The sequence below is a fragment of the Symphalangus syndactylus genome, chromosome 14 (assembly GCF_028878055.3).
Source record: "Symphalangus syndactylus isolate Jambi chromosome 14, NHGRI_mSymSyn1-v2.1_pri, whole genome shotgun sequence".
Lineage (NCBI taxonomy): Eukaryota > Metazoa > Chordata > Mammalia > Primates > Hylobatidae > Symphalangus > Symphalangus syndactylus.
In genome coordinates, this window is record NC_072436.2 from 47292532 (window position 1) to 47317648 (window position 25117).

Below are 25117 nucleotides of genomic sequence, written 5' to 3' on the forward strand. Positions count from 1 at the left end.
TGTGGCAATTCCTCAAGGATCCAGAACCAGAAATACCACTTGACCCAGCAATCCCATTATGGGGTATATACCCAAAAGATTATAAATCATTCTACTATGAAGACACATGCACACATGTGTTTATTGCAGCACTGTTCACAATAGTAAAGACTTGGAACTAACCCAAATGCCCATCAATGATAGACAGGATAAAGAAAACGTGACATATGTACACCATGGAATATTATGCAGCCATTAAAAAGGATGAGTTCATGTCCTTTGCAGGGACATGGTTAAAGCTGGAAATCATCATTCTCAGCAAACTAACACAGGAACAGAAAACCAAACACTGCATGCTCTCGCTCATAAGTGGGAGTTGAACAATGAGAACACACGGACACAGGGAGACACATGGACACACAACGAGAACACATGGACACAGGGAGGGGAACATCACACACTGGGGCCTGTCAGTGGGTGGGGTGCTAGGGGAGGGATAGTATTAGGTGAAACACCTAATGCAGATGACGGGTTAATGGGTGCCGCAAACCACCATGGCACATGTATACCTATGTAACAAACCTGCACGTTCATGCATGTATCCCAGAACTTAAAGTATAATTTATTAAAAAAAAAGATACTATGACAATTAGGTACTCTTTTTGGGAAAAATCACATTGAAGCCTCAACTCACATTATATCAACAGACAAATTCTGGAGGAATTAAAGAGTGAAACTTACACAAATATCATTATGAACATCTACTTGATCTTTGAGTGGAGAAGGGCTTAAAAACAAAAAGGATCACTAAAGGAAAACATTAATAAATTTAGCTACATAAAGATTGAATAATTGCATGGCAAAAATATATCTTAAGAAAAGAAACCACTGGAAAATCTTTGTAACAAATATAAAAGGTGAAAGATTAGTACCTCTAATATATGAAGAGCTCATTGAAATAAAAGAAAAAATAAAACTTCAATAGATGATTGGAAAAGAAAGTGGAAAGATAACACTCAAAAGAAAAATATAAATAGTTAATAGCAAGCAATGTTCAGTTTTACTGGCAATCAGGCAATCATGAGATTATAGTTTTAATTACCTAAAGTTAGCAAAATTAGTAAAGATTAAATAATTTATTTTTTAAGAGACAGGGTCTCACTCTTGCCCAGGCTGGAGTGTAGTGGTGGAATCATACTCACCGAAATCTCAAACTCCTGGGATCAAGCAATCCTCTTGCCTCAACATCTGGAGTAAGTGGGACTACGAGCATGCACTGTTTCCACAGCTAACTTTTAAATTTTTATGTAGAGATGGGGTCACTTGGTTACCTGTGCTAGTCTTGAACCCCTGGCCTCAAGCAATCCTCCCACTTCAGCCTCTCAAAGTACTGGGATTACAAGTGTGAGCCACTGTGCCCACCCTATGGAATATTTTTTAAAAATTTATTTGTAAGTATAGTAAAAACACATAAAATTGATCATCTTAATCAGTAATTGATCAGTAGTGTTAAGTATCTTTTCATTTTTTGTGAAACAGATCCCCAGAACATTTTCATCTTGCAAAACTGAAACACTATACCCATTAAACAGCTCCCCCTTCTTCTCTCCCCCATCCTCTGGTAATCACTATTCTAATGTCTGCTCCTATGGATTTTGGTACTTTAGATGCCTTGTGTAAGTGGAATAATACAGTATGTGTCTTATTATGGATTGGCCTATTTCACTTAGCATAATGTTATCAATGTTCATCTATGTCGTTGCATGTGAGATATTTTAAAAAGGCTGAATAGGCCGGGCGCGGTGGCTCACGCTTGTAATCCCAGCACTTTGGGAGGCCGAGGTGGGCGGATCACGAGGTCAGGAGATCGAGACCACAGTGAAACCCCGTCTCTACTAAAAATACAAAAAACTAGCCGGGCGTGGTGGCTGGCGCCTGTAGTTCCAGCTACTCGGAGAGGCTGAGGCAGGAGAATGGCGTGAACCCGGGAGGCGGAGCTTGCAGTGAGCCGAGATCGCGCCACTGCACTCCAGCCTGGGCAACAGAGCGAGACTCTGTCTCAAAAAAAAAAAAAAAAAAAAGGCTGAATAATATTCCATTGCAGGTATATATCACATTTTGTTTATCTTCTTATCCATCAGTGGACATACGGTTACTTACACCTCTTGGCTATTGTGAATAATGCTGCTGTGAACATGGTTATGCATATATCTCTTGGAGATACTGCTTTCAATTCTTTTGGATATATACCTAAAGTGGGATTATTGGAATATGTGGAAATTCTATTTATAATTTTTTGAGGAAAAAAATGAAGAATTTTATGATGTTTAATTCTATTATAACCTCTCATTGGTACAGATATGCTGCTGGTGGAAGTACAAATTGGCATCCCCTTTCTGAAAGGCAAATTAGCTGCATATATAAATATCCTTAAAACTATTCATGCCATTTGTCTCCCTTCTCAATGAATTAGTCACAAGGAAAAATCATATATGTGGACAAGGACTCTACACAACAATGTTGATTGCAAAGGCAAATAATATGAAATACATGAAAACAATCTAAATGACCGTAGTTAAATGAAACATGGTAACGTGCACAATGGGATATTAAACAGCTATTTGGAAAAGATGTTTTGATACATTCTTCATGTAATGGAAATGACTGATATAGTATTTAATAAAAAAGTAATATACATAATCATGCCTACAATATAAACATTTTTAGAAAAATGGACTAAAAAGTTAACTTTTTTAACTGATTGGTGAATTTATTGATTTTTATTTATATCTTCTTTACATTAATGTATGATGCATTTTTAAAAATTTCCAAGTGGGTTTGTATTACATTAATTGTCAGGGAAATAAAAAATAAAAGTTTCATATTTATGAATAATTGTTATGGATGGTGAAATGCTTAGTGTAAGAATTTATTATCAAACATTTATTCACTTCCATTATATATCAGACATTGTTCCACGTGCTTAGGGTTTGTCAATGAACAAAATAAAGACCCCCCACCCCCCATCAATGTGGGGCTTATATTGTAGCAGTGGGAGACAGAAAATTAACAGTAATCGTATCAAATAACTGAGTTATGTAGTATATTAGGATGATGAGTGTTATAGTAAAAAGAAGAATAGGATAAGAAGGATCAATAATCAAATAAAGCAGGGGTGTGGGGGTAAGGGAGACTGGTTGAGGTGTTAAGTGGTTGCAGTTGGCCTCAATGGGAAAGTGACATAGGCGCAATGATTTGCCAGGGCGGAAATTAACCATGTGGATACCTGGGGAAAAAGGCCTCTTTTTACTGCCAGAGCAAAAGCCCTCGGACTAGGGGTTGCAGCTGGGGGAGAACAGGGAAGCCGGGAGGGGTAGTGCAGGGTGAGTGATGGACAGTGTAGTAGACAAGATCAGAGGGAACCTTGCAGGGGCCTGGGACAGGTATTAGCAAGGTTTGGTGGCCATGGCAAGTACTTTGGTTTTTATTCTGAAAGGAAACAGGAACCAGGAAAGGGTTTTGAACAGATAATTGACTTCTGCTTTTAAAGGCTTCCTGCGGCCATTGAGGGGCTTTTAGATGGCGGTGGCAGGGACAGACCACTTGATGTCTAGCAGGAAGCCCGATGTGGTGACGTGGGCAAGCGTGTGGCAGCTCTGCCGTGGAGGCAGACGTGGAAGCTGTGAGAAACTGGGTCATGAATATATTTTAACGGCAGTGTGGCAGAATCCCTGTTGGGTTGGATGTGGGTGTGAGAGAAAGGGAAGAATCAAGGATAGCTAAGTGTTGAGTAGTTGGGAGGACAGAGTTGATGTCACATGTGATAGGGAGAACAGCAGGTGGGCAAGTGCTGCCCAGGCCATCCCAGAAGTGAGAGTAGCAGCAGAAAAAGGGAAAGGACTGTGCCTGGAGAAGTCACACACAGAGATATCTGGGGAAAGAGATGAAGAAGTCATGTGGACTGAGAAAGAGCCACAGGGAGGTGGAAACCCAAGAGAGGGCAGGGAAGCACTTGTATCAAGGAGGAGTCAGTGATCCATTGTGCTCCATGCAGTTACACCAAGTACAGCTGGATTTAATCATCTGGAGAGCATCTATGGTGGTGGGAATTTGTGGAAGTTCTCTTGACAGCTTCAGTTTTCTCAGGGAAGTAGGATGGGGAAGCAGGGAGTGCCGGCTGCAGTGATTTTCTTCTCAGGCGTTCCAGTTAGCATGGTGAGAAGAGACACCAAGCAACTTTTTGTGTCTTAATTCAATGGAAGTAACATGTCTTAGGGATTGCCAGGGGCTGAATCACCATGTAACATTCTTCAGATGGTGAGAGACACTGATACCTTGCTTGGCTTGAAGCTGGACAGTAAACAAAATGGGAAATCATGAACTCCTTTCTCTAAACGTGTAGTTTTCATGTAAGTGTCCTGTTATTTCTTTGTTTGTTTTGTTTGTTTGTTTTTTGTTTTTTGTTTTTTTTTTGAGACCAGGTCTCACTCTATCACCCAGCCTAGAGTGCAGTGGAATGATCATAGCGCACTGCAGCCTCGACCTCCTGGGCTCAAGCAATTGTCCCACCTCAGCCTCACAAGTACTCGGGACTCCTTGTAGCTGGGACTACAAGCACGTGCCACTGTGATTGACTATTTTTTGTGGAGATGGGGTCTTGCTGTCTTGCCCAGGCTGGTCTTGAAATCCTGGCCTCAAGTGATTCTCTTGCCTCAGCCTCCCAAAGTGTTAGGATTACAGGGAAGTGCCAGCATGCCTGGGCCATCCCTTTGTATTAATCCAAAGTTGTCCCAGAGTAATAACACTGTTGACTTCATTACTAAGAGACAGGGAACACAGGCCACCAAATATCTCCTTTATCATTAATCTGACACAGACGGATAAATGGTATCAACCATTCATTATAAGCAAAACCACAATTTTCTCACACAATAAAAATGATAAGATTTTTATAGTACATTAAACCAAATTTGCTAATCTGATTTGATAGAGAGACACTGTGTAAGAGATTAATATAATGGACTAACGCCTCTAATATAATTGAAGACTCTAGGATTTTCACGTCATATTAGTGACTTCCATGCTCTTTGTGCAGTTTTCTGATGGAATTAATGCCAAACGCAACACACAAACTGCTTCCCTGTATTGGCCAGAGGAACTTTCGTAAAATATTAATACATAATGAGTTTATCATCTTTAAACATTGTTTCAACACATTAAGTGTTCTGTTTTCCCATGTTTAAAAGAAGTCACTCCACAAAAGACAATGATTTTGCCTTTTTCTTCACCAACAAAGTTGATGTCCCCTCAAAGTTGAGAGCACATGCAGTTTGAGGACCCCTGTCATTTTCCACCAGCAAGGAAAGGTGCTCACTGTGCTGACTCTCACATTATTTTACCCTGCCCTCTGACAGTCAGACCTGTGAGCCTACGAGGTTTACGGCCAGGGTCATGATGGAATTTTTGGTCTTCAAAAAGTATTGCTTTTTAAGAACAGAGCTTATTTGTCCAAATAGTGGTGAAAGCTCTGTTTGGGGAATTTGATGGGTTTGCTCAATGAGTGGCTTCCTATTATTGTTAGGCTCAAGCCTCAAGTCCCTGGCAGAGCCCAGGAGGCAACTGGTCTGCTGGGCGTGGCTGTCATCCAGTCTCTTTTTTTTTTTGAGACGGAATCTCGCTCTGTTGCCCAGGCTGGAGTGCAGTGGTGTGACCTCAGCTCACTGCAGCCTCTGCCTCCCGGGTCCAGGCGATCTCCTTCCTCAGCCTCCCGAGTACCTGGAACTACTAGCCTACCACCACACCCAGCTAATATTTTGTATTTTTAGTAGAGACAGGATTTCACCATGTTGGCCAGGCTAATCTCAAACTCCTGACCTCAGGTGATCCACCTGCCTCAGCCTCCCAAAGTGCTGGGATTACAGGAGTGAGCCACCGTGCTCAAACTGAGTTTCCTATCTGGTCATCCTTCTTCTGCCATGCTTCCTCACTCCCCACCCCCTGTCTATGTCTTCCCTGAACTATCTGCAGAACGACTTCAGGCTGTTTCAGAATTCTGTGACTTTGCCACGCTGTTCTTTTAGGCTGAGAGAGGTTTTTTAATAACTTACCTTCATCTCCCTAGCAATCCACCTTCTCTGATTCTCACTCCCCTCATGTTCCATGTGAGTCTCACTCCCAGGACCCACTGCCTCACTGTGGCCATCATCATGCTTACCACACTGCATAATAATTATATGCTTGCATGTCTTTCTCCCATTCTCGATTGCGAGCTACTTGAAGACAGGAACTCTAAGTCTTACATCCTTAAATTCCTCTTCAGTTTCTGATACAATAAATGTGTGACAAATAAATGAATGTATGGGTGAATTCCAGGATCACTAGAATTAAACTCTGGCAACTGAAAAGTTCCTTTCTCATTGGTGTAAGTCCACCTTGATCTGTGCATATCGACTTAGGACAACTTCTATTTTGTGCAGTTAAAAACAATGAAAGTTCTTCCACTTATCTATTTCTACCTATTATCTCTATCTATCTATGTATCTATCTATCTTCAACTATCTATCTATCAATCATCTATATTGTAGTTCAATCTGATAGTTATCTTGACTTTTCTGCTTGTTGCAGATAAACTGAAAATTATAGAAATGATCTTTAATGTTACTTCCCTGTCTCTTTTCTTTCACCTTAGAAAGGCCATTGTAATTAACTCCTGCATGAATGGGTCCTGCTATAGAAAACACTTAAAGGAAATATCCTGGTAATCAGATGGTGAGACACTTCCACTCTGTGCTGGTCTTTTAATAACTGTGATAAAAACAAGGTGGTCTAGCCTACCTTCAGTCCAAAGCAGCCTCCATGTGGTTGAATATCTGGAGCAATGGTGTGGCTGCTGTGTACTTGTATACATAAGACTGATAGAGTATTTAAGATCTTCCAAATAAATGGATATTCACGGAGGGGTACATAGTAATACATGTTACATTTAGTGAGTGTGTCAAAATCTCATGGTCATGTGTTTCTTTGACCAGCTCTTCTAGGAGAGGTGGCCTGAGGGGACTTCCTTGCACACAAAGCACATGCCAATAAAGGCAAAGCATGCCTTGGAATAGACAGCAAGATTCTAAAATGTGATTTGTATTGCATTTCAGATCAATTTCCCACGAATATTCAAATCAGAAATTATAATGGAAATCAAGGTAAGAATATATTTGTCTCTCTATATTTTGCTTTACATACGAATCCCTTACTATTGTGACATTTTCAGCTGTATGGCATCTAAGAATGATGATCTCACTCTTGCTCCTGGAATAGATTCCTTTTTCTATGCCGAGCAGCTCCATGAAGCCTTTAAACATATAAAACTAAAAAAAGGTATTACATAATTAAATAAAGCTGTCTTCTAGCTTCTCCTGAAATGGGCAAGAAAGGGAATCAAAAGATAACAGAAATAAGGTTTGGTTTTGTGCTTTTCCCCCTCTGGCAGACCACTCTTCTTAGCTTAAGGTAGCAGCATGAATGAGAGTGATGGACTACTTGGCTGCAGCAATTTATGGTTTTCTATGTGACAGCCTATTTTTGAATGCGTCGGCTTTTTATAGTTTCCAGGATTAGTACTTGCTGCCAAAACAAGAGATCACTCTCCTTGGACAGACTGTAATTCAACAGCACAACTTGGGATCAAGCCACCTTCCCCTGTGTTCTACCACCCACTTTGGTCACCCTGTGATACACAGAGGCACCATATCACCTGTCCAGTGGGCACTGTGTATCCCGCTTGGATGCAGATAAAATGAGCCTGAAAAAGAATTGAAACCCTGTGAAATGTAACCAAGATTCACGTTTACTTGCACTCTCCATGCTACATTTGAGTGACTTGAGTAGAGAAGCATGTTCCGTTTCGTAAAAGAAAAGTCAACATTTCAAAAATAGGTAAGGTGAGAGAATTTGGTCTGTATAAAGCTACGGAATTAGCATGTGTATTTTTGCTGGGTTTTCAAAATACTTTCATGTCATCTTAAGCATCCCTCACTGTCTACTTGTGTGAGTGGGTTATATTATTTTTGCTTGAAGACAAATGACTTGTTTGTGATTACATAATCATTAAGTGTAAAAATTCAAGATTCAAACTTGGAGCTTATGATTCCAGATCACCAGTTTTTCTCTTCTACATGTTTAACGTGAAGTATACAAATGTAAATGTGTACATATACACAGTGCCAAATTCTCTGTTATTAAAGTGGCAGATTCAAAAGTGAAGGCCCCAGTGGACAACATCTTCTGTTACCCACACTCCTGTGCGGTGGTACCAATCAGAATCCTGAAAGATACAATCCCGGGTGCCAAAATCCTAAATGCTGAAATTCCTAAAGATCAAAATCCCTGAAGTCTACAGTCTAAAATCCCTAATGTCCAGTTGAATCCCAAACTACAATGACAGATTTGGAATTAGGCATGATCAAGGCTTCTACAAGTGAATTTCAAGTTGCCACCAATGAAGATTGTTTTTTTCCTTTCAGTCCTATGCATTTGGTGGAAAATTCAGATGAGTGGCTTAGCCACAAGATATGGCAATGATGAAAACTTCACTTTAAAAATTCTTCATTTGTCTACATTGGCATTCCTTCCACCTGATGAAATTCCAGACCTTTTAATAAATTAAAGCTGCATTTGCTTGAAGAAGCCAGAGAAGTTATTGACTGGTTCAAAAATAATTATAGGCATGGTAGGATAAGAAGACACTTAAGCAACGGTGGTGCTTTTCAATCACGGGGATTGTTTCTGCCAGATTTGTGGTCTACACAGGCGTGCATGCAAAATGGATCTCCGCATGCCCAAAACAACTTAGAAGCATGACACAGAAGATAGGAAAATTTAATAGGGAATGCTCATGTCGGTATATATTGAATCATAAAAGAATTACAGCAAGAGCAGAGCCACATAGAAAATGAATGTGAACATATTCTCCAAGGAGAGCCACGCCCTGAAAGAAAAAAAAAAGCAGCTGGCCTGGCGTGGTGGCTCACTCCTTAATCCCAGCACTTTAGGAGGCGGAGGTGGGTGGATCATCTGAGGTCAGGAGTTCGAGATCAGCCTGACCAACATGGCAAACCCCATCTCTACTGAAAATACAAAAAGCTTAGCTGGGGTGGTGGCATGTACCTGTAGTCCCAGCTACTTGGGAAGCTGAGGCAGGAGAATCGCTTGAACCCAGGAAGCAAAGGTTGCAGTGAGCAGAGAATCTTTCACTCCAGCCTGGGTGACAGAGGGGGAGCGAGGCACAGTCTCAAAAAAAAAAAAAAAAAAAGCAGCTTTTCATCAAGATACAAAACTTCAAAATACAGTTAATGACAGTGAGAGTCAGCCAGCTCTTGTGGACTATCTCCATGCAATTGCCATAATCTATCCCTGTAACATACTCTTTCATATGTTAAATTTTCTTTTTCTTGTTCTTTTTTTCTCTTTTTTCCTCACTATTTTAAATTATCAGCATTATTTTTTACAATTCACTGTCCCATATATTTCATCTTTTCATCATTTCCAATACTAGAGGTACAAATTATATAAAGACTTTTAGAGAGTTCTAGTTCGTTTTATGCATTTTTTTGCAAACTTGACTCTGTAAAGTACATTATCACAATGTTGACTGGGTGTGTTTTGTGTGTGCATGTAGAAATGTTGAAAATTCCCCAGTAAATGAAGAGATGTCCTTTTTGTACATTTGCATTTGTGAAAATTAAAATTTCTCAAAAACTCAGACCTTTGGGCAACTTACATATGCAGTGGTGATCCACTTCATTTTGGATCAATCTTTTAATGGTTATTAGTGTGTTATTACTGTCTGTTTTATTGTATTCAGTGGCTTATAAAGTGTTCTGTCGTGTTTTTATGTTTCTCAAATACATCCTCTTCTAAAATGTAAATAAACATCTTTTAAAGAATTTTAAAAATTATTTCTTCCAGAATTATATGTTTGGGATTTTGATCTTTCATAATTTTGGTTTTCAGGATTTCGTTCTGTCAAGATTTCAAAATTTGGGATTATGGTGTTCAGGACTGTGTCTTTCAGAATTATGACCTATCTCTTCCCAACCCTATGCAGCTTCCTCTTACCAAGAATTGGGCTGCCCTCTGTCAGTAACCAAATGACATGGAAGTAATGCCATGTGACTTTTCTAGGCTAAATTCTAAGGATACGTGGCAGGTTGGGCCTTGGTCCTATGGAACTCTCATTGTTTAGTGAGCCAACTACCATTCAGAAGTTTGACCACACTAAGATTACCACGCTGGAAGGAAGCCCAGCCACTTGAGTGGCCAAAGATAGAGACGGCTGACAGGCCTCAGCTGTTCCATCCATCCCAAGCCAGGTGTCAGAAATGGTGGTGAAGAAGCTTCCAGAAAACTCAGGCTTTGCCACTATGTAATAGCAGCCACATGAGAGACCTCAAGCAACATCCACCCAGCCAAGCCAAGCTCCGTGAGAGAGCATAATACATTATTGTTTGAAATTCTTAAGTTTTGGGTGGTGTGATAGGCAGCCATAGATAACTAGAATAGGGATGTATAAAGCTTTCCCTATTTTTCTTTGAAAACATCATTACATTTCTATCTTATGTAATCTCAAAAGCTAAACAAATAAACACCAAAACGGAACTGATCATTTTCCTGGGCTGTCTTTCTCTCTTTCTTTCTTTCTTTCTTTCTTTCTTTCTTTCTTTCTTTCTTTCTTTCTTTCTTTCTTTCTTTCTTCTTTCTTTCCTTTCTATTTCCCTTTCTTTCTCTTTCTTTCTTTCTCTCTTTCTTTCTCTCTCTCTTTCTTTCCTTCCTTCCTTCTTCTTCTTTCTTTTCTTTCTTTCTTTCTTTCTTTCTTTCTTTCTTTCTTCTTTCTTTCTTTCTTTTTCTTTCTTTTTCTTTTCTTTCTTTCCTCCTTTCTTTCTTTCTTTCTTTCTTTCTTTCTTTCTTTCTTTCTTTCTTTTTTTCTTTCTTTCTTCTTTCCTTTCTTTCTCAAAAAACAACAGGCCGGGCGCAGTGGCTCACACTTGTAATCCCAGCACTTTGGGAGGCCGACATGGGCGGAACACGAGGTCAGGAGATCGAGGCCATGGTGAAACCCCGTCGCTACTAAAACTACCAAAAAAAAAAAAAATTAGCCGGGCGTGGTGGCGGGCGCCTGTAGTCCCAGCTACTCTGAGAGGCTGAGGCAGGAGAATGGCGTGAACCCGGGAGGTGGAGCTTGCAGTGAGCCGAGATTGCGCCACGGCACTCCAGCTTGGGCGATAGAGCGAGACTCCGTCTCAAAAAAAACAACAAAAAAACAATAACAACAATAACAAAAAACACCTTTCCACCCATAAAAGGTAAATAATTTGAACAATGTTTCAGAGCACGAGGAAACTTTAAGTTTCTGTATTCAGAATACCAGTGTTAGGATCAGTTCTCCACAGGCCTCTCATGCTTCTAAGCATCTTGTGAGCAGAGACACTGGCTGCTTTTGTTCTGCACCATCTTTTCAAGGACATTGGATAGCAAAACAGCTTTGGAAGACAGAGAGAGAAAAGAAGGAGATTTTACCCTACTTGTAAACTAGCAAGTTAGTTTGCTATAGTTTCATGGATGTGGGTAGTATAATGAAGATCATGTCTTACTGTGGAGCAAAGGACAGGCAGGCTTAGTGCCTGTTAAAAAAAGATTTACATTTCCTAAGCTCAGAGGTCCTCTCTTGTAGCACAGTCCATGATGCATACAGGTGTTATGTTGCAGAAATTGAGGCTTAGGGAATCTGTCCAAGTGCTGATAATCTGGCTACTTTTACAGTTGTGAGTTACACATTGTCCTTTGTTGCTGACCCAGGAATCTCATCTCTTATACTGGCATCCACGAAACTAAGGCAAACTAAGCAATGTATTTATGATGCAGTTTCTCTGCATCCTCATCAGCATTTGGTGTTTTCACTATTTTTTGTTTTAGCCATTCTGATAGCTGTATAGTGGTATCTCATTGTGGTTTTAATTGGCATTTCCTTAATAATTAATGATGAAGATAATTTAATGTGCTTATTTGCCATCTGTATACAGTCATGAGTTACTTAACAACATGGATACATTCTGAGGAATGCATCATTAGGTGATTTTGTCATTATGGGATTATTATAGTGTACTTACACAAACCTAGATGGTATAGCCTACTACATACCTAGGCTATAAATTTGGTACAGTCTAATTGTTCCTAGGCTACAAACCCATATATCATGTTACTCTACTGAATACTCTAAACAACTGCAACACAATGGCATTTGTGAATGTAAACATAGGAAACATACAGCAAAGAGATGGTATAGATTGGTGCAAAAGTAATTGCGGGTTTTGCCATTACTTTTAATGGCAAAAATTAGGAGTATAATATTAATATTATACTCTTATGGGAGCACCATCATATACGTGATCAAACACTGCCCCAAACATCTTTATGCAACACATGACTGTATTTTCTTTGGTAAAATGTCTTTTCACGTCTTTTGTTCATGACCTAATTTTTTTTTTAAATTGTTGAGTTTTGAGGGTTTTTTAAAAAAAACTTCTAGATGTTTATTTTTTGTTATGTATGTGGTTTGCAAACAGTTTCTCCCACTCTGTAGTTTATCTTTTTATCTTCTTAAAAAATCTCTCACAGAGCAAAAGTTATAAATTTTGACGAAATCCAATTTTTCCAATTTTTCTTTCTTAGCTTGTGCTTTTGGTGTCAAGTCTAAGAACATTTTGCCTAGTCCTAGATCCTAAAGATTTCTTCTTATCTTTTTTCTAAAAGTTTTATATTTTTACATGTGACATTTAAGTCTATGACCCCCTAGTACCTCCGAATGTAATCATACTTTAAGATAATGTAATCATACTTTGAGATAAGATCTTTAAACGGGCAATTAAGTTAAAATGATGCTGTTAGGTGGGACCCTAATCTGACTGATGCCTTCATAAGAGGAAGAGACATCAGGGATGAACACAAACAAATGAATGACCATGTGAAAAGACAGGAAGAGGGTGGCCATCTGCAAACCAAGGAGAGAGGCGTCAGAGGAATGCAATCCTGCTGGCACCTTGATCTTGAATTTTTAGCCTTCAAAACTCTGAGAAAATAAATTTCTATGGTTTAAGCTATCCAACCTGTGGTGTTTTGTTTTGGCAGCCCTATCCAACTATTATGCCTGTGTATCAATTTGGAAAGAATTGATACCTTCACCTGGTTCAGTCTTCCAATCCGTGAACTAAGTATATCTGTCCATTTTATGTAGATCTTCTTTGTTTTCCGTCATCAGCATTTGCGGTATTCAGCATGCAAGATCTATACATGTTTCGTTAGGTTTATACCTAAGTATTTCATTTTAAGTAATCACAAATGGTCTTACATTTTTAACTTCCATTTTTAGTATTTATTGCTACTGGATGAAAATATAATTGATTTTTGTGTGTTTATCTTGTATTCTGTGACCAAGCTTAGTTCACTTATTAGTTCTAGAGGTTTTTTGAGGGTGGATTCCTTGAGGTAGTCTACATAGGCAACTACATTTCTGCATACAGAGATAGTTTTATTTCTTCTTTTCTGATCAATATGCCTATTATTTCCTTTTCATGCCATACTGCACTGTTTAGACTTTTCAACATTATGTTCAATAGCAATGGTTAGACACATCCTTGCTGTGTTTCCAGTCTTTGCAGAAATAATTCAGTCTTTCTCCTTTAAATATAATGTTAACCATATGTATTTTGTAGATACTTTTACTTGGCTTAGGAAATCCTCATCTATTTCTATTTTTTTCTGAGAGATTTTATCACCAGTGGATATTCAATTTTGTTGAATTTTTTTTTCTACATCAATTGGTGCGATCATGTGATTTTTCTTCTTTACCCTGTTAATATATAGTAGACTACACTGATTAATATTCAAATACTAAACCAGCCTTGCATCCCTGGAATAAACGCACTTAATTGCCTTTTACAATATTAACAAATATTGTTTTGTTATTATTTGTTAAGATTAGTTAATATTTTATTTGTCAATTATTTGTTAATATTTTATTAAGAACTTCTGCATCTACATTCATAAGGAATATTGGTTTATAATTTTCTGGTTTGTCTTTTTTTTTGGTACTGTCTTTATCTGGATTTGTTATCAGAGTAATATTAGTTTCATAAAGTGAATTAGGAAGCATTTTCTCCAATTCTATTTTGTGGAAGAAATTGTGCAAAATCAATATTCATCTTTTTTTTTTTTTTCTTTTTTGAGATAGGGCCTTACTTTATTGCCCAGGCTGGAGTGCAATGGCTCCTTGTGGCCTCAATCTCCTGGGCTCAAGTGATCCTCTCATCTCAACCTCCCAGGTGTGCACCACCATGCCTGGCATTTTAAAAAACTTTTTTTTTTTTTTTTTTTTTTTGTAGAGATGGGAGTCTCACTATGTTGCCCAGGCTGGTCTCAAACTCCTGGGTTCAGGTGATCCTCCTATCTTGGCCGCCCAAAGTGTTGGGATCATAGGTGTGAGCCAGTGTGCCCAGTGTTAATTCTTTAAATATTTGAAACAAAATCCCCAGTGAAACCATCTGGGCCTAGAGATTACTTTTTACAGAATTTAACATACAAGTTTAATTTTCTTGAAAATTATAAGATTTTTAAAATTATGTACTTTATATAGGCAAGTTGTGATAATATGTAATTTTTGAAGAACTGTTCTATTTCATCTAAGTAGTCAAATTTACGTATGTACAGTTTGTCTTACTGCTCCCACGTTATCCTTTTTATATGGCAGTCTCTGTAGTGATATCACATTTTATTCTTAATACTAGTAATTTGTATCTTCTCTCTTTGTTTTTGTCAGTCTTGTTAGAAGATTAATTGTATTGATCTTTTCAGTTAACCAGCTCTTTGTTTCATTGATTCTTTTTATTGTTTTTCTGTTTTCAGTCTCATTGATTTCTGCTTTAATCTTTATTTTTTCTTCCTACTGCTTGCTTTGGATTTATTTTGCTCTCTTTTTCCAAGGTTCTTGAAGCGAGGAGTTGAATTATTGATTTGAGACACTATATCTTTCCTAGTGGATGAAAATACAATCGATTTCTGTGTATTTATCTTGTATTCTGTGACCAAGCTTAGTTCACTTATTAGTTCTAGAAGTCTTTTGAGGGTGGATTCCTTGGGGTAGTCTACATAGGCAACCATGTTTCTGCATATAGAGACAGTTTTATTTCTTCTATACATTTCCTTTTGAAAAGTACTTTACCTTTATTCTATAAATTTTGCTAATTTTTTTTATTTCTGCTTCTTGTATTTTTCAAGTCCTGGATATCCTTGTTAATCTTCTGTCTCATTGATCTGTCTAATATTGACAGGGGGATGTTAAAGTCTCCCATTAATATTGTGTGGGAGTCTAAGTCTCTTTGTAGGTCTCTAAGGACTTGCTTTATGAATCTGGTTGCTCCTGTATTGGGTGCATATATATTTAAGATAGTTAGATCTTCTTGTTGAATTGATCCCTTTACCATTATGTAATGGCCTTCTTTGTCTCTTTTGATCTTTGTTGGTTTAAAGTCTCTTTTGTCAGAGACTAGGATCGCAACCCCTGCTTTTTTTTGCTTTCCATTTGCTTGGTAGATCTTCCTCCATCCCTTTATTTTGAGCCTATGTATGTCTCTGCACGTGAGATGGGTTTCCTGAATACAGCACACTGATGGGTCCTGACTCTATCCAATTTGCCAGTCTGTGTCTTTTAATTGGAGCATTTAGCCCATTTACATTTAAGGTTAATATTGTTATGTGTGAATCTGATCCTGTTATTATGATATTAGCTGGTTATTTTGCCCATTAGTTGATGCAGTTTCTTCCTAACATCAATGGTCTTTACAATTTGGCATGTTTTTGTAGTGGCTGGTACCAGTTGCTCCTTTCCATGTTTAGTGCTTCTTTCAGGAGCTCTTGTAAGGCAGGCCTGGTGGTGACAAAAATCTCTCAGCATTTGCTTGTCTGTAAAGGATTTTATTTCTCCTTCACTTATGAAGCTTAGTTTGGCTGGATATGAAATTCTGGGTTGAAAATTCTTTTCTTTAGAATGTTGAATATTAGCCCCCACTCTCTTCTGGCATAGGGTTTCTGCCAAGAGATTGTTAGTCTGATGGGCTTCCCTTTGTGGGTAACCTGACCTTTCTCTCTGGCTGCCCTTAATATTTTTTCCTTCATTTCAACTTTGGTGAATCTGATGATTATGTGTCTTAGAGTTGCTCTTCTTGAGGAGTATCTTTGTGGGATTCTCTGTATTTCCTGAATTTGAATGCTGGGCTGTCTTGCTATGTTGGGAAAGTTCTCTTGGATAATACCCTGAAGAGTGTTTTCCAACTTGGTTCCATTTTCCCCATCACTTTCAGGTGCATCAGTCAAACATAGATTTTGTCTTTTCACATAGTCCCATATTTCTTGGAGGTTTTGTTCGTTTCTTTTTACTCTTTTTTCTCTAAAGTTGTCTTCTCACTTTATTTCCTTAACTTGATCTTCAATCACTGATACCCTTTCTTTGACTTGATTGAACTGACCATTGAAGCTTGCACACGAGTCACGTAGTTCTCATGCCATGGTTTTCAGCTCCATCAGGTCATTTAAGGTCTTCTCTACACTGTTTATTCTAGTTAGCCATTTGTCTAATCTTTTTTCAAGGTTTTTATCTTCCTTGAGATGGGTTCAAACATCCTCCTTTAGCTCGGAGAAGTTTGTTATTACCAACCTTCTGAAGCCTACTTCTGTCAGCTCATCAAAGTCATTCTCCATCTAGCTTTGTTCCGTTGCTGGTGAGGAGCTGGGATCCTTTGGAGGAGAGGAGGTGCTCTGGTTTTTAGAATTTTCAGCTTTTCTGCTGTGGTTTCTCCCCATCTTTGTGGTTTTATCTACCTTTGATCTTTGATGTTGGTGACCCACATATGGGGTTTTGGTGTGGATGTCCTTTTTGTTTGTTAGTTTTCCTTCTAATGGTCAGGTCCCTCAGCTGCAGGTCTGTTGGAGTTTGCTGGAGGTCCACTCCGGACCCTGTTTGCCTGGGTATCACCAGTGGAGGCTGCAGAACAACAAATATTGCAAAACAGCAAATATTGCTGCCGGATCCTTCCTCTGGAATTTCATCCCAGAGGGACATCTGCCTGTATGAGGTGTCAGTCGGCCCCTACTGGGTGTCTCCCAATTAGGCTACATGGGGGTCAGGGACCCACTTGAGGAGGCAGTCTGTCCATTCTCAGAGCTCAAACACTGTGCTGGGAGAACCACTGCTCTCTTCAGAGATGTCAGACAGGGATGTTTAAGTCTGCAGAAGTTTCTGATGCCTTTTGTTGAGCTATGCCCTGCCCCCAGAGGTGGAATGTACAGAGGCAACAGGCCTTGCTGAGCTGCAGTGGGCTCTGCCCAGTTTGAGTTTCCCTGGCCACTTTGTTTACCTACTCAAGCCTCAGCAATGGTGGATACCCCTCCCCCAGCCAGGCTGCCACCTTGCAGTTTGATCTCAGACTGCTGTGCCAGCAGTGAGCAAGGCGCTGTGGGCATGGGACCTGCCAAACCAGGCAAGGGATATACTCTCCTGGTGTGCCGTTTGCTAAGACCGTTGGAAAAGCACAGTATTTGGGCGGGAGTGTCCTAATTTTCCAGGAACAGTCTGTCACGGCTTCTCTTGGCTAGGAAAGGGAAATCCTCCAACCCCTTGCGCTTCCCGGGTGAGGCAATACTTGACCCTGCTTCAGCTCGCCCTTCATGGGCTGCACCCACTGTCCAACCAGTCCTAATGAGATGAACCACGTACCTCAGTTGGAAATGCAGAAATCACCCATCTTCTGCATTGATCATGCTGGAAGCTGCAGATTGGAGCTGTTCCTAGTCAGCCATCTTGCAACGGAAGCAGTTTCTTGTATTTTAAAAATTTTCCTTGAGACTTTCACTTTGACCCATGGATTATTTAGAAGTATATTGTTTAATTTCCAAGTGTCTGGAGATTTTTCCTGCCATTGTGGTCAAAGAATACACTCTGCATGATTTCAATCCTTTTACATTTATTGAGGTTTGTTTTGTCACCCAAGATACGTTGTATCTTGGTATATCTTCCATTCCACAGGCACTTGAAAAGAACATACTGCCTGCCTGCTCTTATTCACTGTAGTGTTCAATAAATGATAATTTCACCCTGGTGGTTGATGTGTGTATGTGTTTTTGTTTTTTGAGTTCTATGTTCTTGTGATTTTCTGTATACTTTTATGTCAATTATTGAGAATGAGGTGTCAAAAAGTCTCCAACTCTTACAGTGGATTTGTATGTTTTTCCCTGTAGTTTTACCAGGTTTTGCTTTACATATTTTGCAGCTCTTTTGTTTGGGGCATACACATTTAGGATTGCTATGTCTTCTTTGTGGACTGACCTTTTATCATTGTTTAGTATTATTTTCTGGTCCTTGTAATTTTCTTTTTTCTGAAGTTCAGAGTATCTGGTATTCATATATTCATTTCTGCTTTCCTTCAGTAGTGTTTGCATGACTCTTTTCACATATTTTAACTTCCAGTCTACCTATTTTGTTACATTTGAAAAAAGTTCATTGTAGATAGCATGTAGTTGGAGATGAGTTTTCGCCATGATGGCCAGGCTGGTCTCCAACTCCTGACCTCAAGTGATCTGCCTGCCACTATCTCCCAAAGTGCTGTACCTGGCCCACATACAGTAATTTCTGATATGTTAGGACTTAAGTCTGCAATTTCATTTTTTGTTTTCTTTTGTTCTGTTTTTCATTTTTCTATTTACCTTTTCCTGCTTTCCTATGAATTACTTGAATACTTTTAGATTTCTATTTTGATTTTTTTATAGTGTTTTTGAGTGTACAGCCTACCTCAGAGATACTAGGGATTCAATTCCAAACCACAAAAAAAGTGAATATTGCAATGAAATGAGTAAGAAAAAAAAGTTTGGTTTCCCAGAGCACAGAAAAGTTACATCTACACCATACGTTAGTCTATTAAGTGTGCAATAGCAGTATGTCTAAAAAAAAGGTACACAACCATTAAAAAATACTTTAATTGTTAAAAATGCTGATAAGTATTTGAATCTTCATCAGTCATCTTTTTGTTGGTGGAGGGTTTTGCATTCATGTTGAGGGCTGCTAACTGATCAGTTGGTGGATGCTGAAGTTTGAAGTGGCTGTAGTAATTCCTCTTTTTTTTTTTTTTTTTTTTTTGAGATGAAGTCTCACTCTGTCACCCAGGCTGGAATGTAGTGGTGCCATCTTGGCTCACTGCAACTTCTGCCTTCCAGGTTCAAGCGATTCTCCTGCCTCAGCCTCATGCCTCAGCCTCCTGAGTAGCTGGGTTTACAAGTGCCCACCACTGCGTCTGGCTAATTTTTTTGTATTTTTAGTAGAGATGGGGTTTCACCATGTTGGTCAGGCTGGTCTCAAGCTCCTGACCTCAGGTGATCCACCTGCCTCGGCCTCCCAAAATGCTGGGATTACAGGTGTGATCCCCGTGTCTGGCCAGTAATTTCTTAAAATAAGGCAACAATGAAGTTTGAAGTTTGCGACATTGTTTGTTATTGTTCAAGAAAGATTTATCTGTAGCTTGTGATGCTGTTTGATAGCATTTTATCCATGGTAAAACTTCTTTCAAAATTGGAGTCAATTCTCCAAAACTTCCTGCTGCTTGATCAAATAAATTGATGTAATAGTCTAAATCCTTTGTTGGAATTTCAACAGTGTTCATGGTATCTTCACCAGGAGTAGATTTCATCTTAAAAGAAAACCAGTTTCTTTGCTCATCCATATGAAGGAACTTCTTATCTGTCCAAGTTTTATCATGAGATTGAAGCAATTCAGTCATCTTCAGGCTCCATTTCTAATTCTAGTTTTTTTGTTTTGTTTTGTTTTGTTTTTTGAGAGGGAGTCTCACTCTGTTGCCCAACCTGGAGTACATTGGTGAGATTTCTGCTCACTGCAATCTCTGCCTCCTGGGTTCAAGTGATTCTCCTGCCTCAGCCTCCCATGTATCTGGGATTACAGGCTCATGCCACCATGCCAAGCTAATTTTTCTATTTTAGTAGAGATGAGATTTCACCACGTTGGTCAGGATGGTCTCAAACTCCTGACCTCAAATGATCTGCCCACCTTGGCCTCCCAAAGTGCTGGGATTACAGATGTGAGCCACTGTGCCCGGCGTAATTCTAGTTCTATTGCTGTTTCCACTATGTCCACCCAGATCCACCAGAGGAATCACTATCTATGGCAGCCATAGCCTTATGAAATGTATTTCTTAAATAATAACACTTGATAGTCAAGATTGCTGTTTGATACACAGGCTATAGAATGCATGACATTCTATTAACAGACATAACAACAACATTAATCTTTTTGTACATCTCCATCAGAGTTCTTAGGTGACCAGGTGCATTGTCAGTGAACAGTGATACTTTGCAAGGAATCTGTTTCCCTGAGCAGTAGGTCTCAAGAGTGCACTTTAAATATTCAGTGAACCATGCTATAAATAAATGTGCTATCATCCAGGCATTGTGGTTCCATTTATAGAGCACAGGCAGAGTAGATTTAGCATAATTATTAAGGGCCTTATGATTTTTGGAATGGTAAATGAGCCTTGGCTCATCTTAGAGCTGCATCAGGTACATTATCCTTTAACAAGAGAGTCAAGCCTTTTTTTTTGAAGCTTTGAAGTTAGGCACTGACTTCTTTTCTCTAGCTATGACAGTTTTAGATGGCCTCTTCTTCCAAAATAAGACTACTTTGTCTGCATTAAAAATATGTAGACACGTTCATCAATGATCTTAGCTAAATCTTCTGGATAAGTTGCTGCAGCTTCTACATCACCACTTGCTGTTTCACCTTGCACTTTTATGTTATAGAGAGAGTTTCTTGCCTTAAACCTCATGAAGCAACTTCTGCAAGCTTCAAATTTTTCTTTTGCAGCTTCCTTACCTCTCTCAGCCTTCATAGAATTAAAAAAAGTTAGGATCTTGCTCTCGATTAGGCTTTGGCTTAAGGGAATGTGGTAACTTATTTGATCTTCTGTCAAGACCAATAAAATTTTTCCTATACCAGCAATAGAGATATTTCTGTTTCACTTTCTTATAATCCATGTGTTCACTAGAGTAGCACGTTTAATTTCCTTCAAGAAGTTTTCCTTTGCATTCACAAACTAAGAAACTGTTTGGTGCAAGAGGCCTAGCTTTTGACTTATCTCAGCTTTTGACATGCCTTTCTCACTAAACATAATCACTTTTAGCTTTTGATTTAAAGTGAGGAATATGTAACCCTTTCTTTTACTTGAAGCCATAGAGTCCATTGTAGAGTTATGTACTGGCCTAATGTTAAAATTATTGTTTCTCAAGGAATAGTGAAATGAGAGAGAGAGAGGGAGAAAGAGAGAGAGAGAGAGAGACAGGGTAATGGTCAACCAGGGGAACAGTCAGAACACACAACATTTGTGGATTAAGTTTGCCATTTTATATGGATGCATTTGCGGTAATATAAAACAATTACAAGAATAACATCAAAGATTACTGAGAGCAGAACTCCACAACAGATATAACAATATGATAAAGTTTGAAATATTATGAGAATTACCAAAATGTAACACAGAAACATGAATGAGTATATGTTGTTGGAAAAGATAGAACCAATAGATTTGCTTGACACAGGATTGTCACAAACCTTTAATTTGTAGAAAATGCAATATCTGCAAAGCTCAATAAAATGAAGCACAGTAAAACCAGGTATGCCTGTATCTCTTCATATACCTTTGTTAGTGGTTGTTCTAGGTCTTACATTTTATATATGTAACTTATCTCACATTACTCTTGTCATCATTTTATCAGTTTATATAAACTATAGAAATCTTAACTCAATTTGGTTTATTTTCTCTCCTTATTTATTACATAATATACTTAAATATTTCCCTCACATACATATGGAACAAAATCAGATAATATCATAATTTTTGTTTCTACTTTTAAAAATTATTTAGAAAACTCACAAGGAGAAGGAAAGCCTATTGTATTTACTCATATTTTGCCTTACTATAATTTTGTTCCTTCTCAATATTCCAAATTTCCTTCTTTTATTTTTCCTTTTCTGTGTAGGAATTTTCCTTTGGCTATCCTTTTATGTGAGTTTGGCTGATGACAAATTATCTTAGTTTTCCTTCATCCAAGATATTTTGGTTTCTTCTTCATTCCTGAAGGATATTTTTGCTGAACATAGAATTCTGGGTTAACAGTTCTTTTCTTTTAGTACCTGAAAAATATCACGCCACTTCTTTCAGCCTCTGTGGTTTCTATTGAGAAATGTGCTTTCATTCTCTTTGTCTCCTACTGTTAAGGTGTCATTTTTCTCTGGCTGATTTTAATACTTTTTCTATGTCTTTAGTTTTCAGAAATTTAATTATGATTTACCTTAGTGTAGATTTCTTTGGGTTTCTTCTGTTTGGGTTTCACTCAGCTTCTTGAATCTGTAGGTAAATGGCTCTTGGCAAATTTGGGATTTTCTGCCATTATTTCTTCACGAGCTTTTCAGCCCTATACTCTTGTAGAACTCTAATGACACAGATGTTAGAAGCTTTGTTATACTCCCACAGGTTCTTAAATTTCTGTTATTTTTTCAGTCTATTTTCTCTCTTTCTTCCAGATCAGACATTTTTTATTGTTCTGTTTTCTAATTCACTGGTTCTTTCCTCTGTCCCTTCCATTCTGCTGTTGAGCTCATTCACTGGGCTTTTATTTCAGCTGTTGTGTTTTTCAGTTTTATAATTTCCATTTGGACTGGGTTCAGTGGCTCACACCTGTAGTCCCAGTGCTTAGGGAGGTCAAGGTGGGAGGATTGCTTGAGACCAGAAGTTTGAGACCAGTCTGGGTAACATGGTGAGACCCCATTTTTGCAAAAAACAAACAAACAAACAAACAAAAAACAGAAAAAACTAGCCAGATGTGGTGCCACATGCTTGTAGTCCTAGCTACTTGACTGGCTGAGGTGGGAGGATCACTTGAACCTAGGAATTCAAGGCTACAATGAGCTATGATTGAGCCACTGCACTCCAGTCTGGGCGACAGAATGAGATATCTTATCTACAAAAAAAAAAAAAGGAAAAAAATCCATTTGGTTCTTCTTGCCTTCTACTTTCTTACCAAGAGTTTCTACTTTTAATAATTTGCTTCAATTATGCTCATATTTGCTCTTCAAAGCACTTATATAGCTGCTTTAAAATCATTGTCAGATAACTCTAACATCTTTACCATTCTTGGTTTTGGCGCCTATTGATGGTCTTTTTTTCATTCATTTGAGATCCTGGTTCTTAGTTCATGTCAGGTTATGAGATTCTGGATCTTTTTTTTTTTTTTTTTTTTGAGACAGAGTCTCGCTCTGTCGCCCAGGCTGGAGTGCAGTGGCGCAATCTCGGCTCACTGCAAGCTCCGCCTCCCGGGTTCACGCCATTCTCCTGCCTCAGCCTCTCTGAGTAGCTGGGACTACAGGCGCCCGCCACCACGCCCGGCTAATTTTTTGTATTTTTAGTAGAGACGGGGTTTCACCGTGGTCTCGATCTCCTGACCTCGTGATCCGCCCGCCTCGGCCTCCCAAAGTGCTGGGATTACAAGCGTGAGCCACCGTGCCCAGCCTCTGGATCTTATTTAAATTTTCTGTTTTACTTGATATGCTTGAGCATTACTCTGGCAAGAAAAAGTGGGGAGAAAGGAATATGCAGCCTTGTTACTTACAGATGGAAGCAGAAATCCAGGTTCTCCATGTGACCTCTATTGATCCCCAAGGGTGACGTCCTTGTCACTGCTGGTTATGGTTGAAATTTCTGGCTCCCCATGTGATCTCTCCACTGATATTGCTGTGGGGGGTGACACTGGGTAGTAATACAAGTCCTGACTCTCCATCAGGCCTCCTCTAATATCACCCCAGTGAGACAAGGGAAAAGTGCCTCATTATTGTCAGGTAGGTGTAGAAGTTTAGGCTCCCTAAGTAGTCACCACTGACTGTGCAGGAAGAGGTGCCCTGTTAGTTGCTGGCAGGGTTTAAAGGCCCAGCTCCTTACTGGCCTTCTCTGATATCACCCTGGCAGAAGATTTAGGGCATTCATTACAGCCTATTGAGGGTGGAAGGCTAGGCTCCCCATTTAACATTTGCTGGTGTGGATAGGCCTGGGGATGTAGTTTCTTTTGTGGTGTTTGGCTGGAATAGAGTGGTTACTGTCTAAAATTTAGTCTTGATAGCGTTCTCCTTTTCTGGTCGTTTTGGCTAGAAAGAGCAGGCATTTGTTGGGGATTTTGTTTGTATCTATTGACTTTTCCATTTTTCCAGTTTCTTCAGCTCCAAGTCTGGGGTATATGAGGCACAAAGAAAATCCAGAGGACTCATCATCATGTCTTTCCTCTGGTCCCAAGTTCACTTGCCATTCTGCATTCTTTCTGCACTTTTCAGACTCTTCTGAGGTTGGTTTTACATCAAGGGCTTTTAGTTGTACTTGGCAGAAAAAATAGAGAAAATGCATTTATTCCATCTTTCCAAGCAGAAGCCCCATATCATTTAAAAATCTTTTCTCAGATATACTTAATTTTGAGACTTTGGTTGTTTTGTCAAGTGAGATTTAGTGTCAAAAGACTGCAAGGTGTCTTTTCTTCCTTTCTTTCTTTCTGTTTGTTGTTGTTGTTGTTTGTTTGTTTGTTTTTGAATTTTCTTTTTAGAGACTGGGTCTTGCTCTGTCACTTAGGTTGGATCACAGTTCACTGTATTCTTGAACTCCTGGACTCAAGTGATCCTCCCACCTCAGCCTCCTGGGTAACCAGGACTACAAGTGCACACCCCTGCTAATTCTCTGCTTTTATTTATTTTTGTAGAGATAGTGACTTGCTACATTGCCCAGGCTGGTCTCAAACTTCTGCCCTCAAGCGATCCTCCTGCCTCGGCCTCTCAAAGGATAGGGATTACAAATGTGAGCCATTGTACCTGGCCCTCTTTTCTTATCTTGGTTACAACAGTCAGCAGATCTGATAGGTACTTTCATTAGCAGACATTTTCAGGTGCCCACTCTCATCCCTCTGGCATGCATTATGGCCATGGTGTGTCACTGATGACTTCTAT

At 39.1% G+C, this 25117-nt stretch overlaps 1 long non-coding RNA gene across 1 annotated transcript in view; it reads right to left on the bottom strand.

Annotated features, from left to right (window-relative positions):
- Window positions 1–2895: 2895 nt before the first annotated feature.
- The window catches only part of LOC134732329 (uncharacterized), a 35752-nt gene continuing 13530 nt past the window's right edge, over window positions 2896–25117 (bottom strand). The window contains exon 3 of the long non-coding RNA XR_010115373.1: window positions 2896–4329. This is a non-coding gene — a long non-coding RNA (uncharacterized lncRNA). The remainder of the gene's footprint in view (window positions 4330–25117) is intronic.